This window comes from Balaenoptera physalus, assembly GCF_965194825.1.
Source record: "Balaenoptera physalus genome assembly, chromosome: 21".
In the NCBI taxonomy this organism is placed as follows: Eukaryota; Metazoa; Chordata; class Mammalia; order Artiodactyla; family Balaenopteridae; genus Balaenoptera; species Balaenoptera physalus.
Genome location: NC_138902.1, coordinates 17,326,281 through 17,344,364, shown reverse-complemented (window position 1 = coordinate 17,344,364; position 18,084 = coordinate 17,326,281). Strand labels below are relative to the sequence as shown.

The window sequence follows — 18,084 nt, the reverse complement described above, 5'->3', positions numbered from 1 at the left end:
ACGGGTCTTGTTTTTGTATCCATTCAGCAAGCCTGTGTCTTTTGGTTGGAGCATTTAATCCATTCACGTTTAAGGTAATTATCAATATGTATGTTCCTATGACCATTTTCTTAATTGTTTTGTGTTTGTTTTTGTAGGTCCTTTTCTTCTCTTGTGTTTCCCACTTAGAGAAGTTCCTTTAGCATTTGTTGTAGAGCTCGTTTGGTGGTGCTGAATTCTCTTAGCTTTTGCTTGTCTGTAAAGCTTTTGATTTCTCCATCGAATCTGAATGAGATCCTTGCCAGGTAGAGTAATATTGGTTGTAGGTTCTTCCCTTTCATCACTTTAAGTATATCATGCCCCTCCATTCTGGCTTGTAGAGTTTCTGCTGAGAAATCAGCTGTTAACCTTATGGGAGTTCCCTTGTATGTTATTTGTCGTTTTTCCCTTGCTGCTTTCAATAATTTTTCTTTGTCTTTAATTTTTGTCAATTTGATTACTGTGTGTCTCGGCGTGTTTCTCCTTAGGTTTATCCTGTATGGGATTCACTGTGCTTCCTGGACTTGGGTGGCTATTTCCTTTCCCATGTTAGGGAAGTTTTCGACTATAATCTCTTCAAATATTTTCTCTGGTCCTTTCTCTCTCTCTTCTCCTTCTGGGACCCCTATAATGTGAATGTTGTTTCGTTTAATGTTGTCCCAGAGGTCTCTTAGGCTGTCTTCATTTCTTTTCATTCTTTTTTCTTTATTCTGTTCCGCAGCAGTGAATTCCACCATTCTGTCTTCCAGGTCACTTATCCGTTCTTCTGCCTCAGTTATTCTGCTGTTGATTCCTTCTAGTGTAGTTTTCATTTCAGTTATTGTATTGGTCATCTCTGTTTGTTTGTTCTTTAATTCTTCTAGGTCTTTGTTAAACATTTCTTGCATCTTCTCGATCTTTGCCTCCATTCTTTTTCTGAGGTCCTGGATCATCTTCACTATCATTATTCTGAATTCTTTTTCTGGAAAGTTGCCTATCTCCACTTCATTTAGTTGTTTTTCTGGGGTTTTATCTTGTTCCTTCATCTGGTACATAGCCCTCTGCCTTTTCATGTTGTCTATCTTTCTGTGAATGTGGTTTTTGTTCCATAGGCTGCAGTATTGTAGTTCTTCTTGCTTCTGCTGTCTACCCTCTGGTGGATGAGGCTATCTCTAAATATTGATACATAGTAGATCAAAGGTTAGGTATGCGGAAGGTTGCTTCGAGGTTGGGGGGCGGTAGTTCGGAATTGCTTCTGGGCCAGCAAGATTTGACTGGAAGCTGATTGATTAAATTAGCACAGCTAATAAATAACACATCAGAGTGTCAGTCAGACTCCAATGCATAGACAAGTGAGGTCAAGAAGACCCACGTGATCCCTGGCAGTGCAATCACTCTCCAAGCTAGGGTGAGCTTTGGCCAGTGGATTCAAACATTTTTGAGCCATTAGTGTAGCTATGCATATTTTGAGATGGCCATATCCAGCCACTTTAAGCAGATGCCATTAAAGTTTTGATTTATCCAGCTTTTCCCACTTGTTTTGATCCCATACTCACTAAGTAATTTTCTGAGTTCTGATATAATTTCCCATGTTGATCTGTATGCAAGGAGATGCCGTGTGAATTTTGCATGAGGTAGTGCTTGGGACAGTTATCTATCATTATTAATTAATACATAAGCACTGGAGCTATTGGTTTGTCCATCGGCAGGAATATATCCTTAGGACAGTATTTTAAAGACTGGTAAACGGACTGTGTATTTTCAGAGATTTTTCTCAGTGAAGAAGAGTTTTCAATTACTTTCTGCTTTGTTAATTCTTTTTCCGTGTCTGCTGTGGTCTCTGTCTGGTATTACTGTAACGCATATTGGCCGTCCTGTACCTGTTTTCTTTGTCATTTAGCTTTTCTTTTTTGATCTTCATCTCTTTACCCTTCCCCTTGAGTCTTGAGAGACTTTCCTTGAGCTTTTACTTAACTGATTTGATTTTTTCCACAATCCTGACTGCTACTCACTGCCTTTATTGTTGTCTCTAATTATGTAGGCTGGGCTTTCTATTTTTCCCCTGTTCTTGACTGCTTCTTTTCATGACCCTCTCCTCTCATTTCAGCAATGTGGTGTCCTTTTGAGTTCTACTAAGAGAATACATTTAAAAGAAGTTCTCCCATGTCTTTTTGTAACTGTTTCTGAGGAAGGCAGACACTTTGTTTCTTCAAAATTTTGCTATGTACAAGTGGAAACATCTATTCTTTTCAAAGATTGGGCAATTGCAATGTGTTCTTTTAGAGATGGTATTGAATACTTTTCAGTTTCTCAGTCTCTAATGAAAGAAGAAGGGAAGTTTTCAGATATTCATCATCAGAGGCTGGGATGACCCAAACCAAAGGAAGTACCCCAGGCAGCTTGACCTATTTGCCGGTTTCTATATTTGGAGTGGTCTGCAGGAATTCGTTGGACTACTGCCTTCTTCCTTGGCCTGGTCTAGTTCTTCCACTTAGCGGCCAGCCAGGACTGTACTCCATTCTTCATGCCCAGTGAAAGCCAGGTTTAGTGTAGCAGTGACTTCTGATCTCAGAGAGCCCTGCAGCTCCTTGTGTCCCCCAGATACACTGGGAAAGTCACTTGTGCCTCATACTACACCCACACTCATTATCCGCCTTGCCACTGTTACCTAATGGGCATTAGCAAAATTAATTTTCCGGGATCATTTCTATAACCTTCCCAGGTATATTCCTTCCTTCACATTTAAGATGTCTTCATCAGGTTGTGCTTTCTTTAATTTGGATCCATCTGCATTATGGCTATGAAGTCCTTGAAGTTTCTGGTGTGAAAAATATAAGCAGATTATTCTTTATTTTTAAAAATTCCAGTTGATGGTCATTTCAGTGGGTGTCTGAATTAGGGGATGGAGTTTCATGGGATTAAAGGCTGTATATTACCTGGAGAACCAAATGTCTTTGAAAAAAATCCACTAAATTTTAAGGTTTTTTGTTGTTACTATTAATTTTTATTTTATTGGAGTACAGTTGATTTACAGTGTTGTGATTACAGCAAAGTGGTTCAGTTATACATATACATATATTCATTTTTCAGATTCTTTACTCATATAGGTTGTTACAGAATATTGTAATATGATACAAATGAATTTATTTATAAAACAGAAACAGACTCACAGATTTCGATAACAAACTTATGGTTACCAAAGGGGAAACTTGGGGAGGGAGAGGGATAAATTAGGAGCTTGGGCTTAACATACACACACTGCTATATATAAAATAAATAACCAACACGGACCTACTGTATAGCACAGGGAACTCAGTAAATGTTAAGTTTTGTGCAATATGATAGGGTCCAGTTATTAGTACCAGTAGTGAGTGATTATCTGCCCTAAGAAAGATACAGGATTTACAGCCTTGAAGAAATCCAATTTCTGCTCTATCCTGGGCTCCCTGCTATGAGCCTGGGAGACTCTGCAGAGCCTAGCAGAATCCCTCACACCCTACCGAGATACACTGAGGAAGATGAGTATCTCCTGAATTCCAATGATGCGGAAGACGAGTATCTCCTGAATTCTGATGATGCTGTGTGGATTCAACGCCTGTGTGCTCAGTCATTTTGTAAACAGCAACTCACGCTTACAGACTTAAGGCATTATTTCCGCAAGAGGAAGGTAAATAAACTCAAGAGGAATATTTGGGACTTCACTCAATTGTCCTTCCACTGACAACTTGGTGTGTTCGTATTTACCGTGGGGAGAGATGGTGTTGGGAATGAGGGCCAGCTGTTTGTGAGATTTAATGAACTTGTAAACTATTCAGAGAACATAAACATAATATAAATTTTATGTGGGTGGCAAATTGCTCCCAAGCCGAATGACCCTTTGCAGTGAAGAGAATATTTGTCAGCATTTTATTTTCATTGTAGGTCACACTGGTGATTAATGAACATGGTTCCCAAATGTAAAATATGGAGGAATCAGTCCTCCATGGCCAGTAAATAACCAGGTCTCCTGCCACAGTAAACCTCAAAGGATGGTGGTGACTCTTCCTTCTCACCTTTATTCCAACTACCTCCACACACATATATATATATAAATGCTCCGATATTAAACAGTCCTGAAATGACCATGCTTTGCTTCTGAAAGACATTGGCATAGAGACAAGCCCAGGTGGTAGGTGTAGTGGGCTCTCCCGTAGGCAAAAGATCCTCAGCTTCCCATTAGCTGCAGCAAATTGGAGTCAAAACAGAAACAGAAGACAGACTCTATACACTCCGCCTTGTAGAATCAAGAAAAATGCAGGATTCTGGGTACTGTTATAATGGAAATGCAACATTATCTTTTCAATACAGCAGTTAAAGACTCAAACATACTACAGTCCTCCCTCAGTGTCCGCGGGGGATTGGTTCCAGGACCGCCATGGAGACCAATATCTGCAGATGCCCAAGTCCTTTATACTATAAAATGGCATCGTGCTGCGGCCCTTTGTAGCTGGGGGTTCTGTATCAGCGGTTGGTTGACTATGCGGCTGCGGAAGCCGCAAGTGTAGAGGGCCGAAAGTACTGTGTATGAAGAAATGCTACCTTTTCTTTATAGAGGTTGAGCTGTACTTTATCTACTCTGCAGAATACCTGTGCTAGAGGATCTTTTGGGAAAGACTATAGTGAAGTCTTGATATTTAATCATTTAGTGTTCAGTGAGAGTGCATGTCCCGTGTTATGTGTTAGATCCAGAGTTGACCTTCCTAATAATATTTTTTTCCTGCATCTGCATCAGCCTGTGAAATTGCATGTTCGCATGTGTGGGTGGAGGGATTGTTAATGTGAGGGTGTGGGCAGAGTAACAAGGAATGCATCTCTCTAGTTGGTGACTCTCTTTACGTGCTGTCACCCAGAACAGAGTTCCTACTGGCTAGGCAGTACTTGAAAACACGCCTGTGCTTCTTATACAAATTATATCTTTAGAAATCTGTATATTCTAATTTAGCACTGCCCTTTCTTTTCTTTCCCATTGCCATCTAGTTTTCTCTTGCCCAAAAGACTGCATTTAAGTGGACGTCTCTCCTTGGTGCTTTTTCCCCCATCAATTCATTCTGTCCTGGGTTGCCAGGTTAATCTTCCTAATGTTCAACCCGAATAATGTCTCTCCCTTCTTAAATTCCCTCTCCATTTCTCTGTTGCCTAACAATTAAAGTTCCCAAATGATATTTATTTACAGCATACGTGTGTCTTTCTCCGCACTCATTATCTCTCTCAGCTGGATTCTTTTTACCTGTCGCTCCAGGCACAAAGCCTCCTGCCTCTGCTTCCCCAGCCAGAGCTCGCTCAGTTCTTCAGCAGCTCTTTGCTTTGCCTCAGATCTCTGTTCTGTGATCATATTTCTGTGTATCCTTCTCCCTGTGGGCAAACTCCTCTCTATACTGAAGCCCTTGTTTCAAATCTTCTTCCGACTCTTTGCCTTCATGAAAATTTACCCCTTTCCTGACACTGCTGCATTTCCTCGTTTTCTCGTGGCTGTCAGTGCCCTGATTGAAGGGAGGAGAGATCCTTCCACGGCCAGCTCCACAGCTTCTCTGGGGTACGGGAGGGGCGCCGTTTATCAAAGACCCATCCCTCTGTCGCCGTGTGTGAATGTTTCTTGTGCTAAGTGAGTAATTACAACTCTTTCCTTTGAATATTTTTCTTGGCCAAAGTTCTCTTATTTTTGAAACTCTCACGTTGCTGTACCGTCTAGCTAGAAGACACTCTTCCGAGTCACGTACAGGAGGCTTTAGAGTGTCCCCTGTGGGCATGCCTTATAGCTGAGGTCTAGGATAACCCCATTCCACTGCCCCCTGTGACCTGCATCTAAATTATCACAGGAAATAAATCCTGCTGTGCCTTGATGCTTCTCAGTGGATACTATTTTTCCATTTCTCGCCTACTTGCTTCATTTCGTTTGGTGAATGGTGTCATGATAGTATCTTAAATTTAGGTATCCCCTTCTCACTTTCATAGTCTCTGTTTTATGAATTGCTCTTATATCACTTCTTGAATATCCGCATTTAATGACCTGTCCCCTCACATGTGCTCCGTTATTCCTTTAGGTACTAAAATATTACATTATTTTCTATTAATATTCATCTAAGCAGGATTCCATTGTTAAAAAAAACAGTTCTAAATGTCCAAAGGCTCAGAGCAATTTGCAGAGGCAGGAATTTGGTCTCAATTTTCTTTTGCTTTTCTTAAAATAAGTAGGAAACACAAACCTAGGCATAGTTGGTCTCTTTTTAAAATATCTCTTGAAATGGTGGCCAGTCTCTGAATATTGCTGCTGTCAGTGTTACTGCAGCACCCAAATCCCAGGACAGTGTGCTCTGGGCTTGCTGGTTACCAGCCCTTTTGAATAACCTTGGTGCATAATTTTCTCTTCTTCTTTTAAAAATTAATTATTTTATTTATTTTTGGCTGTGTTGGGTCTTCGTTTCTGTGTGTGGGCTTTCTCAAGTCGAGGTGAGCAGGGGCTACTCTTCATTGTGGTGTGCGGGCTTCTCGTGGCGGTGGCTTCTCTTGTTGCGGAGCACGGGCTCTAGGCACGCGGGCTTCAGTAGTTGTGGCACGCGGGCTCAGTAGTTGTGGCTCGCGGGCTCTAGAGCGCGGGCTCAGTAGCTGTGGTGCACGGGCTTAGTTGCTCCGTGGCATGTGGGATCTTCCTGGACCAGGGATTGAACCCGTGTCCCCTGCATTGGCAGGCGGATTCTTAACCACTGTGCCACCAGGGAAGTCCAATTTTCTTTCCTTTATACCTGTTTACTGCTAAAATTTAGTTGCAAATTATGTAAATGTAGTAAGTAGCGGCCTCTTACAGGAGCCAACAGCTCAAACTTGACTATACAACTCCATGACCCTCCTTGATACCGATTCTAATGACTTTCATTAAATGGATTATCAGACATTTTGGTTACATATGAGGTTTCTTCAGCAAGGAGGAGGGGTTGTTGGGAAGAGGGTAGGATTTCTCTATTTTTGTCCCATGTATATGATTTTGTGTAAACACCTCTATGTTACTGAAGTTGATATACGAGAAAGTTTACAAAACTTGACTCAGCATCATAATTTCTGAGGGAAAGATGCTCCCCATGTTCTTTAAAATGTGTTATTTCTGTACTGAACTTTATTTTGCTACTCTTAACGGGTCAGAAAAACAACAACAACATATTTCCTCCGTGGCGTCTCATCCTGGACTAATAGTTTTTATCAGCTAACATAAAATCAACTACTTGAAATAATCCTAATGGAAGTTTAAATATATTGATTATGGACTTTTATTTTTGAAATTTAGAGTGAAGCACTTTATAAATGATTCCCCTCTTTTTTGGCAAATCTTACTATATGGAAACATTAGTATGTTAATCTTAGTAGACTTTCAGTCTTGATACATGCTTTCGATGTTTTACGAATTCTTAGGTTGACTAAAACTAATACTGTCACTTTCCATGTGGCCTACACGAACATTACTCATTTGATGATTTAATGTTCTTGGGAGGTTATTTGGGGAAGGTTTTTCTCTTGAGGTTGTTAATGGCAGAGAATAAGAAAATGTATTTCACAAAGCTATGGAATAGTCTGCAGTTAAGAAAAGATTAAGATAGAGTAGGTAAAACTAATTTGTGTTTCTTTTAACTACAAATCTATTTACAAACAAAATTGAATTTCTAAATATAAGTTCAAAATAGTTCAGTAAAAATGTTTCTGAAGATAGTTTTAATTTAACACATTAACGTGAAACTACCTCATCATGTGCAAGGGAGAATAACTTTTACATGAGAAAATATGCTTGTGTAATCTTTATTTTTTTAATAGAGCATTATCTGTTCAGAGGTCCCTTGGACTCCCTTTGTCCCTATTATACAAATATAAGGGTTGATTTCTAACTATTCATAATAAGTCAGTGTCTGCCCATCAGCATTTAGTAGTCTGTTTCTCTGTAATACGGTCTGGGATGTAAGATGAAACATTAAAGAACTCTGTTCCTGAGATGTGCCATGTCAAGTCACAAATGAGCCTGGGGCCAAATTTTCAGATGCGGGTTGAAATCATTTGGGGAGGTTTGATTACTGATTCCCAGGCCCTAGCTTCAGAGGTTTTTATTCAGTTATGCTAAAATGGGGCCCAGAATAAATATTTCTTAAGAGTTCCCCAGATAATTCTAGCAGAACCAAGGTTGAGAACTACTTATATTAAGAATCATTCAAGTACCAAGACTCTTAAAAAAAAACTTGAAACCTTTTAACGGAAGTAATTTCTGTAGGTGTAAAAAGGAAGTCTTACTGGGGACGAATTCATTTTAAATTGAGAAAGGATTTAGTGACAGTACCAATAGAAGCTTGGTATTGGCCAGTTCTACGAATAAATAGAAAAAGACAAAGTCCACAGGAAACTACATCAAACTATATTATGCTTGTGTGTACTTTTTGCTGAAATAATCATACTGAGTTTAGAAATTGTATGTGCAAAACAATGACAGACTTACAGAAGGTATAAGCAGCTTTTATTAAACTAATAGCAAATATTTATCTCTTTAAAATATAGTTTACAAAACCTTCTTTTAACTAATTTTTTAAAATTCACTGCTTTGGTGATAGACATTTTCTTTGCACAAGAATGGCAAAAATACCACCTTTCTTTGCCACCAACAGCATCGTCCATCTAAACTCTAGGGTTAATGCAGTGAGTTGGAGATAGATGACCTTCTGGCAGTTTCAGTTATCTGTACCAGTTATCTCTGGTAAACAAACAGTTTATTTATTTTCGATGTAGCAGTAGAAAATGTCTGGGAAAATTATTTAAGAATATAATGTGTATTTTCTATAGTAAAACATTTCTAGCTCTGAGTTAGATACCCCACAGTTATCAGTTTGCCTCCCCTGACCCAGATCGCATTTTTCCTTTTTGATACCTTCCTGACCAGTGAGTTTAAAATAGACCCATTCTGGTTGGCTTTGAGATAGTTATTAACAGCTGAGTGATACACTCACTAAACAGTGACCTTCACGTTTCTGATTTTTTTTTTTTTTTACATTTTTGCTCTCATATAATAGCACTAATTGTATAATCATAAGACTTTCACCTCTGTGCCTACAAACCCCAAACTGTACCCAGACAGACATGAAACTGTTTGGCAGTGTTCATAGCCTCATTGTCAGGTTCACGGATGAGGAAAACGCCTGTGGGTTTCCCAGCTCCTTCTCTGCAGGAAAAGACCAATTTATCTTCAGGCACATACCTTTCCCTGGGCCTCCCTAGGGGGATTATAGCACTCATGCTAGGACATTCTGTAGCATAGGGAAGGTAACCATTATCGTTTGGCTGTAGAAGTAGTTACTGGTTTCACATGAAGCTTTGAGTAAGTTATGTGTTCATAGTGTTCTATGACTCTGTAAATAATATTAAAATTTCTCCATAGGAGATGATAGATGAATCTGAGTGAGCCTCTGGGTAGCGTTCACTTTGCTATTACATGAAATGAAGGAGAAAAAAAAAAAAGATCAAGCTAGTTGATCAATTATATTTATTTAGGAATCTGGAGTAAGCAATTTGTTCTTTTGCTCCCAATGACAGAATGGTAAAGAAAATCACTGTTCCACATCAAGGTAAGCTTCTTACTGAGGAAACCTTCCTGGGAAAATCCCAGCAGAAGTTACCGCACTGAGGGCTGGTGGAATCACAGATCTATCCTTCATCCATGAACTTGGCAATGAGGCTTCCGGCATTGTCCAGAAGTTTCACATCTGCCTACCTACAGTTTGGAGTTTGTAGACCACAGAGGTAAAAGTCTTGTGATTATACAGTTAGGGACTTTTATATGACAGTATATATTGGGGTGACGGAAAAGTTCGTTTAGGTTTTCTGTAACGTGGAAAACCCTGAACGAACTTCTTGGCCAACCCAATGCTTAAAAAATAACATTAGAAACATAAGTCACAATTTAGTGAGCGTGTCATTTTTTTAGGAAAAAATTCAAAGTGATAACTATTCATGGGGCCCCAAAGTTTTATATAAAGATGAAAAAGCTGTTTGGGAGTTATGAATTCCTGTAGCCTTCTGTTAAATCTGTCTTGACAATTGTTCAGAGTCATTATAATCAGAAAAAGGGCTGCATTTCACTGTCTGTCAAATATAACCCACATAGAGGACTTTAAGAAGGTGTGACAAGAAGGTGTGTCAAAGGAATTGGAAGAAATCACCAAAGATCAGCTACTTCTGGCTACTCTTGGGGAGAGGTTTTAGAATAACGCCCCCCAAACCAGCGCCAAGGACCCTAAGTGCAAACTAAGCTGTTCAGAATGATCATTCGTAAGCTGAGAGCAAAGAGAGTGAAGGAATTGGAAGCCACTTCTTTACTGTTGTACACGTCAACCTACCAACTATTCTAAAAATAAGTACCGTAGAAGAAACATCTCTACAAGTTCTCGTGGCATCCTTGGTGGCCTGAGGCTCGTTTGTAGCCAAATCGGGCATATCCGGCGGCCTTGGAGCTGCTGGTGGGAAAACACTGGCTTTTGCAACAGAAAAATCATTGAGCTGGGAAACTGAAGAGTTGGCTCTGGACCCAACTTCACTTGTCCCTGTGGTTGGCTCTTAGATACTTGGGTGACTTCCGGGCTGTTTTCTTTTTTATGCTTAACTGAGGTGGGCGGTGGATCCTGTGACCTTTAAGGCCATTCGACCTCTGATAGGCCTTGATTCTAAATTCCGTTTCTTCCATTCCATTCTTCCATCTCTACCTTTTGTGTTGCTGAACTTCAGCTAATCAGTTAGAGGTGTAGCTCACATTTGTTGTAATGATGGGGTTCAATTTGAAGTCTAACTGGGTACTTATTTTATACTTAATATATTAAATATTACCATATTAATATATTGTAATACAGATATTCAGAATTTAATATAGTAAATAATAAACACGTATAACACTACATTATTTATGATACATATTTATTTATAATATAAATATTTTTAATATATACATAGGTACACGTATATAAAATATAAAATCAATACTCAGACTTTAAATTAAACCTCATCTTTATAGCAAATGTATCACTTTTATATTTGGTTAGCTGAAGTTTAACAACACAAGAAGTATATATATAAAACATTATAATACTATAAATATTTATTATGTAACCTATTTAATTATATAATTATGTTATATAATATAGTAAATATTTATAATATATAGTATATAAAATAAATATAACTAATTAAATATACATAATATGTAAATAAATCAAATATCTATATTTATATAGATATATATGTATATAAAATATGTCATAAAACCAAATTTATTCTTCATGTACCAAGGAGAAATATGTACTTACTTGAAATGATGGCTGTTAGTTATGGAAAGATTTGTGCAGCCATGTCAAAAAGGATACATTTTCCCTAAAACATTTATCCACTGGTTTTCTTTTAGTTCCTGAGACCATCAGTTGTCTTCTGCATTTTGGCTACCTAATTGAAGTTAGGCTATTTCTAAGCAGTGAGATTCATTAAATTGTAGGTTGGCCAGTTTCTTGGGAGATTTTGGAAAGTCAAAATAGTTGGAAGGATTTTAACAACTCTCAAGCCCCAAATCCCTTTATGATTGTTACAATTCGATTTTTCTCTTATTCTTTTCCTGATTTGTCTTATTTCCTCCCTTCGCTAATTTTCCATTTCTGAAGAAGGAAATAAAGTGTCCGAATTGCATGCAGGGCATTTAAAAATAATTTGTTCTGCATCTCTAATTACCTTTATCTATTATGTTAGGATTTTACTCACTTTGCCAAATTGCATTGCTACAAAGCCCATTAGGGATTTTAAAAACCAGGATTAGTGCATGCTGCATATTCAGAACTTTAGTTATTAATTCAGTTCTAGTGGAAAAATTTTGTTCTAATTATGGTAGCATTGCAATGTTGGACATTGGTCAAAGCTTTCAGAGATGGTTATAAATAACTTGAATTTATTTTAAAATGAATTAGATGATTATATTCTAGAGTCAAAAATAAGTATGACACACCACTCCCTCATACCCCACACAGTATACTGTAATACCCATATTTTTAAGTCTATGGGAATTTGGCAAATAATGTCATACCAATTTGTGATATTCAAAGTCAACCACATAATAATAATGATATTAGTAGATTCCTTAGAGTTGAAACTCCTATAGTGAAATTAGTTCAGTTAAAAACACAAAAATATTTTATAAGTCATGGGAAAAACAGATGTCTAGGTGATGACCATCCCTGGGAAGCTTATGTTTGTCTCTATTCAGTTGAATCAACAGGGTTGACCCCAGACAGAGTTGTGAAGTATATCAGTAACTGCTTCTATCTGACCACTTCTTTTATGCCTCCGACAAAAATTAGTGTTTTATATCTCTCACTTTCCTTTTTTACTTAGAAAATATTCTCATAACTAATCATACAGATAATTTTTGGCTGTTGGATTAATTTTTAAGAAAACAATTTACTCTCAATTGTGGTTTAACCAGCCTTTCCATTTTTCAATAAATTGTAGGCATCTAGATAGCAGAAAATAATTTGAGTAGGACGGTGGAGGTGCCTCTGAAATGATGTTGTGTCCAGTTACTGGGACCTTCCTTTTCAGTGATTGTGTAGCGGAGGATAGAAGGAGCTAAATGATGGAATCACATCTCTCTAGGAGGTGGTTCCCCTTAATAGGTTGGCTGAGGCCACCTTGGGTAATTGAAGAGCCAGAGGAACCTAGAATTCACTCCAGCAAGTCTCCTGTCCTCCCACTAAGGACATAGTCCCAGACTGTCCTCCCCAAGGCCTAATCTCAACTCCCTTCATGACTACTTCAGAGGACTTATTGATGAGGGACATAGAGAAGTCCCAATCCTTGTTGCTTTAGCGGTTAATAACTGTGACAGGTGTGAATTGTGTTCCCTAGTATTCTGCTGTAAGATGTCTTTATTTTTTCTAATTCTGCATCAGCAGATGCTGAGTACTAAGACCCTGGATTTATTCAAGTTTGGAGGGCCCATGCCTTCCGTTGGGAGAGTTCAAAAACTGGGGAGCTTCCTTGGTGTCTGGAGCAGAGCATATATGCGCCTGGTCTTTAGTTGGTGGGGTTCCCCCTTAGCTGTACAGTCAGCACTGGTTACTGGTGTTCTTTCCGGTCAGTCTCAGAGATGTTGCTCGCAGGGCTGCCTTTCACGTGGGTCTTCAGCCTTTCCCGTGGGCTGCCTTTCACATGGGTCTTCTCTGCAATCCATAGGCTCAGCCACAGGGCCCTCCTCTGCTGTTCTGGAAAGTGCAGTTCTAGGGAGCAGATACGCCACTGTCTAGAGCCTTTTCTCTTTGATGGGGGCTCTGCATATAAGCAGGGTCCAGGCTCTGTAACAGAAACACCCGCACATCCCCTGGCTCCTTCCTAATCTCAGGAAAGCCAACCTTTTCTTCCAGGTTGAGCTCCTCTGGTCATCTCCTACCCTTGGACATTCCCTACCCAACTCACCCCTAACCTTGGCTCCATGGCCTCTTTGTGTATTAAAAAAAACCCCAAAAAACAAAAAAACACAACTGTTAGTTCTCACTTGGGAACAGAGAAGGTCCATTTCTCTTAGATCCAAAGGCTTGGGTATTCTCTTGAGAGTGTCTGTTGGAGACAAGGGGATCGGGAGGGATCCTATGGCACCACAACAGAACACGCATTAATATCTCAGTAGATGATACTGTTCCCGAACTCTTTGTCAGAGTGAATATTAATTGCTTAGACTGGTACAGAATGGCCATCATTAAAAAGTCTGCAAATAATAAATGTTGGGGAGGGAGTGGAGAAAAGGGAACCCTCCTACACTGTTGGTGGGAATGTAAATTGGTGCAGCCACTGTGGAGAAGAGTAGGGAAGTTCCTCAAAAAACTAAAAATAGAGTTGCTGTATGATCCAGCAATCCCACTACTGGGCATAAACCCAGACAAAACTGTAATTCGAAAAGGTACATGCACCCCTATGTTCACAGCAGCACTATTTACTATAGCCAAGACATGGAAACAACCTAAATGTCCATGGACAGATGAATGGTTAAAGAAGATGTGGTATATGTATACAATGGAATACTACTCAGCCATAAAAAAGAATGAAATAATGCCATCTGCAGCAACATGGATGGACCTAGAGATTATCATACTGAGCAAAGTAAGTCAGAAGGAGAAAGACAAATACCATATGATATCACTTACATGTGGAACCTAAAATACAACACAAATGAACTTATCTATGAAACAGAAACAAACTCACTGACAGAGAACAGACTGGTTGCCAAGGTGGGGGTGGGGCAGGGATGGAATGGGAGTTTGGGGTTAACAGATGCAAACTAGTATATATGGGATGGATAAACAACAAGGTCCTACTGTATAGCACAGGGAACTATATTCAGTATCCCGTTATAAACCATAGTGGAAAAGAATATAGGGGTTTCCCTGGTGACACAGTGGTTAAGAATCTGCCTGCCAATGCAGGGGACACGGGTTCGATCCCTGGTCCGGAAAGATCCCACATGCCGCAGAGCAACTAAGCCCGTGTGCCACAACTACTGAGCCTGTGCTCTAGAGACCATGAGGCACAACTACTGAGCCCACATGCCAGAACTACTGAAGCCTGCGCGCCTAGAACCCGTGCTCCGCAACAAGAGAAGCCACCACAATGAGAAGCCCCTGCTCGCCGCAACTAGAGAAACCCCTCGCACAGCAACGAAGACCCGACGCAGCCAAAAATAAATTTATGAAAAAAAAAGAATATGAAAAAGAATGTATGTATAACTGTATCACTTTGCTGTACAGCAGAAATTAACACATCGTAAATCAACTATACTTCAATAAAATAAATTAAAAATTTAAAAGAGATGGTGGGAATAAAGAATTTGTAGAACACTATGGGGTATCTTAAATGCAAACCTGTTTTGAGGAAGCAGGATTAACATTTCAGCTTGAAGGGTGAATGGAACTAAGGCATATCAGGTAAGTGGTATGGGTGAAAGCGTGGAATTGCAAGTGAAAAAAAGTATGGGCAAAGCTATGAAATTGTGAACTGATTGTGGAATATTTGAGGAATGGCAAGTCCTTTGATGGAATGAGCATTAGGAGAAAGTTGCTGAAGATGAAGCTAGTCTCAGACCTCTCTGGAGGGAGCCTTGTAGGCACTTGCAAAAGCGTGGGAGCTTCATTTCACAGACAGTAGGAAATTATCTACTATTTTTAAGCTGGAAAGACCTTTGTGTCAGTACTTCTTTCTTTCCTCCCTCCCTTTCTTCCTTCTAGATGATTTATGTGCTTTGTGGAGTATGTGATAGAAGAAAAATAAATATGTGGAGCCTGGCACTGTCACACATTGCTGCTGGGAATGCAAACTGGTATGGCCCTTCTGGAGATGAAGTTGGTAATTCAGGATCCCACTTCTAGGAATTTATGCAAAAGGTCCACCTCCAACAATGTGAAGACACATAGGAATAAGATTATTTATTGCGGTATTGTTTGTAAGCGCAAAATACTGGGAAGAACCTAAATTTCCACAGAGGAGCATGATTGAATAAACTATATTACATCCACACAATGGAGTGCAGTGCAGCTGTGAAAAAGAATGAGGATGATTTCTGTGAACTGATTGCTATTGAGTAATTCCCAGGATATACTATTAAATAGAAAGGCAAAATACAAAGGTTATCTATGTGCAACCTTTCATTCAAGAAAAAAAGAATACTTAAAACGATGCATGTATCTGCTAATTTGTGCCAAAGAAATACAGGAAGGATAAATTAGAAACTAATGAGATTAATTACCTATAGGAGGGGGTAAGGGAAGAATAGAAAGAAGGGAACAGGAATGAAGTAGTAGAAATGAGGAAATGACACTTCGCTGATTATATTTTTAGTTTGGCTCTGCCTTTTAGAACCAGAGTAATGTTTCATATATTAAAAAAATAATTAAAATTAACCAGGATGTGGGTGGAACCCAAAGGGGATACAAGCAATAATAAATGAACCTAACCATCATAAATGACTTAAACAACCACCTGAAGGAAAAACAACTAACCTAAGTAACTTTGGAGAACAGCATTTTGACTGGATACTGTAAGACTAAAGTCAAAAGAAGTGTACACAAAGGTAATGCTCCATTTAGTGAATTTGTTTCCCTTAGAGGTATGGTTAGCGATTGTGAAACTGCTTTGAATATTCTGGGACTGAAAAAATAGGTAACTATTTTGTAGATACTGGAGAGCTGGATTTTTCATTATTGCAGAAATGTTACAAATAAGAAAAGGGCAAAGTATAGAATAAATGCTGTGGTATTGGATTGGAATTGGAGATATCAATATGAGCACATTTTTGGGGATGGGAGGGTAAAATAGATGATAAATTTTAATGTCATCCATATCATTAAAATCAAGGAAAAATTAGTGGTTTTTAATATACGTGCAGATAGATACACACCGAAACATAGATATGTGTGTGTGTGTGTGTATGTGTGTATGTGCATATGTATATTTACTAGCTCTGTTCGTTGAGAGGGACGGACAGAAGCAGTGCCACCTGGGTAACAATGAACACTCAGCACCTAGATCTTGGTTGCTAAATACCATTTTTCAATAAAAGAAACTATATTCCAGAACTGGAGAAGAGAAAATATAAAATGACCCTGGAATATCTTATAGTGCCAGAAAGTAAGGAATTTTCAAAAGAAAGGCATATGTTGAAAAGACACAGGTGCCAACCTGAAAGAACTCCCAATGGCCAAAGCCATAACAACTTGAGCAAATAAATGAGCAATAATAGGATAAATAAATATCCCCAAGTCCATACTGATACAAATATAATAAATATTTTTAAAAAGAAAAATGGGGGAGAAGGGACTTTTTCAGAGAATTCCATTTAATAAATATAGAAAGAATGAGGGAAATAGAAAATTGTCACTGGGCACACAATGCAGTAATAATTGATGCAGATTGGATCCAAGATTTGTGGGTGAAAATTTGAGTCAAAACAGGATATTTGCAACATATCAGAGTATCTCCTTCAGGGTATTCATTGTGTTACAGATGGAAAAATAGAAAACTTACAGTGGAGAAATCCTGAAGGTACCACTTTCATGAAGTGATTAAAGTTAGTATCAGCAGTAATAAGACATTAGCATCATGTATACCTTGATATCCCTTGCATTGAAAAGGGCCCAACATCATTTTTGTGCTATTCTTGCCCAAAATGTGTAACCTCAAATCTAATCATAACATTCACAAAATTACTGACCAATTTTGTTTTTCGGTTTTTTTTTTTTGCAAAAGTGTCAAGGTGATGAAGTGTAAGGGAAGCCTGAGAACTGTCTTAGACTGTAGGAGACTAAAGAGTCATGACAACTCAGTGCAATGGGGGATCCTGAACTGGCTTCTAGACAGAAAGAGGACGTCCATGGGGAAACGGGTGCAATTCTAATAAGACCTGTCGTTGAGTGACTAGTGTTGTGCCAGTGTTAATGTCTTGGCTTTCATAATTGTGTAATGATTTTGTAAGATATTAACACTAGGGAAAGATGAGTGAGGAGTGTAGAGGAACCCTCGGTGCAATGTAAGCTTAAATTATTAGAGAGAGAGAGAGAGAGATGGAGCCTGAGACGTAGGTTGAGAAATTCAGCAATGGTGAGAAACCCATGAGTTTGAGAGACATAAAATGTGCCTGATTAAGTGGATAGGGTGAGAGATAGTCGGGGCTGGGGGCAGAGAAAAGGGTAAAATTTGACTCTAGTTAACCCAGTTTGGATAAATTCAGCAGCTCACCCTTCTGTTTGAAATATTTATTTGCCATTGAGCGGCTCAGCGGTGCCATTGGGTTTCAAAGAATGAGAGAAACCCTGACTCTGCAGTGGAGATGGGCCGAGAGCCAGATATGGAAAATCCTGTCTTGGGAGAAATTCAATCTCTCCACTATTTCCTTTTCTTAGGATTCTGGATGTTTCCTGTGTTATAAAAGGGGAAAGTTAACCCAAATGCAACTGAAATGTGGCGCAACCAAATGACTTTATTACCAGATGGAAAAACGGCAGGGCTCTC

General features: G+C 39.0%; 1 protein-coding gene across 5 annotated transcripts in view; it reads left to right on the top strand.

Annotated features, from left to right (window-relative positions):
• Positions 1-18,084, top strand: part of UNC5D (unc-5 netrin receptor D) — a 590,870-nt gene that overhangs the window by 39,895 nt on the left and 532,891 nt on the right. The gene's annotated exons all lie outside the window — the stretch shown is intronic.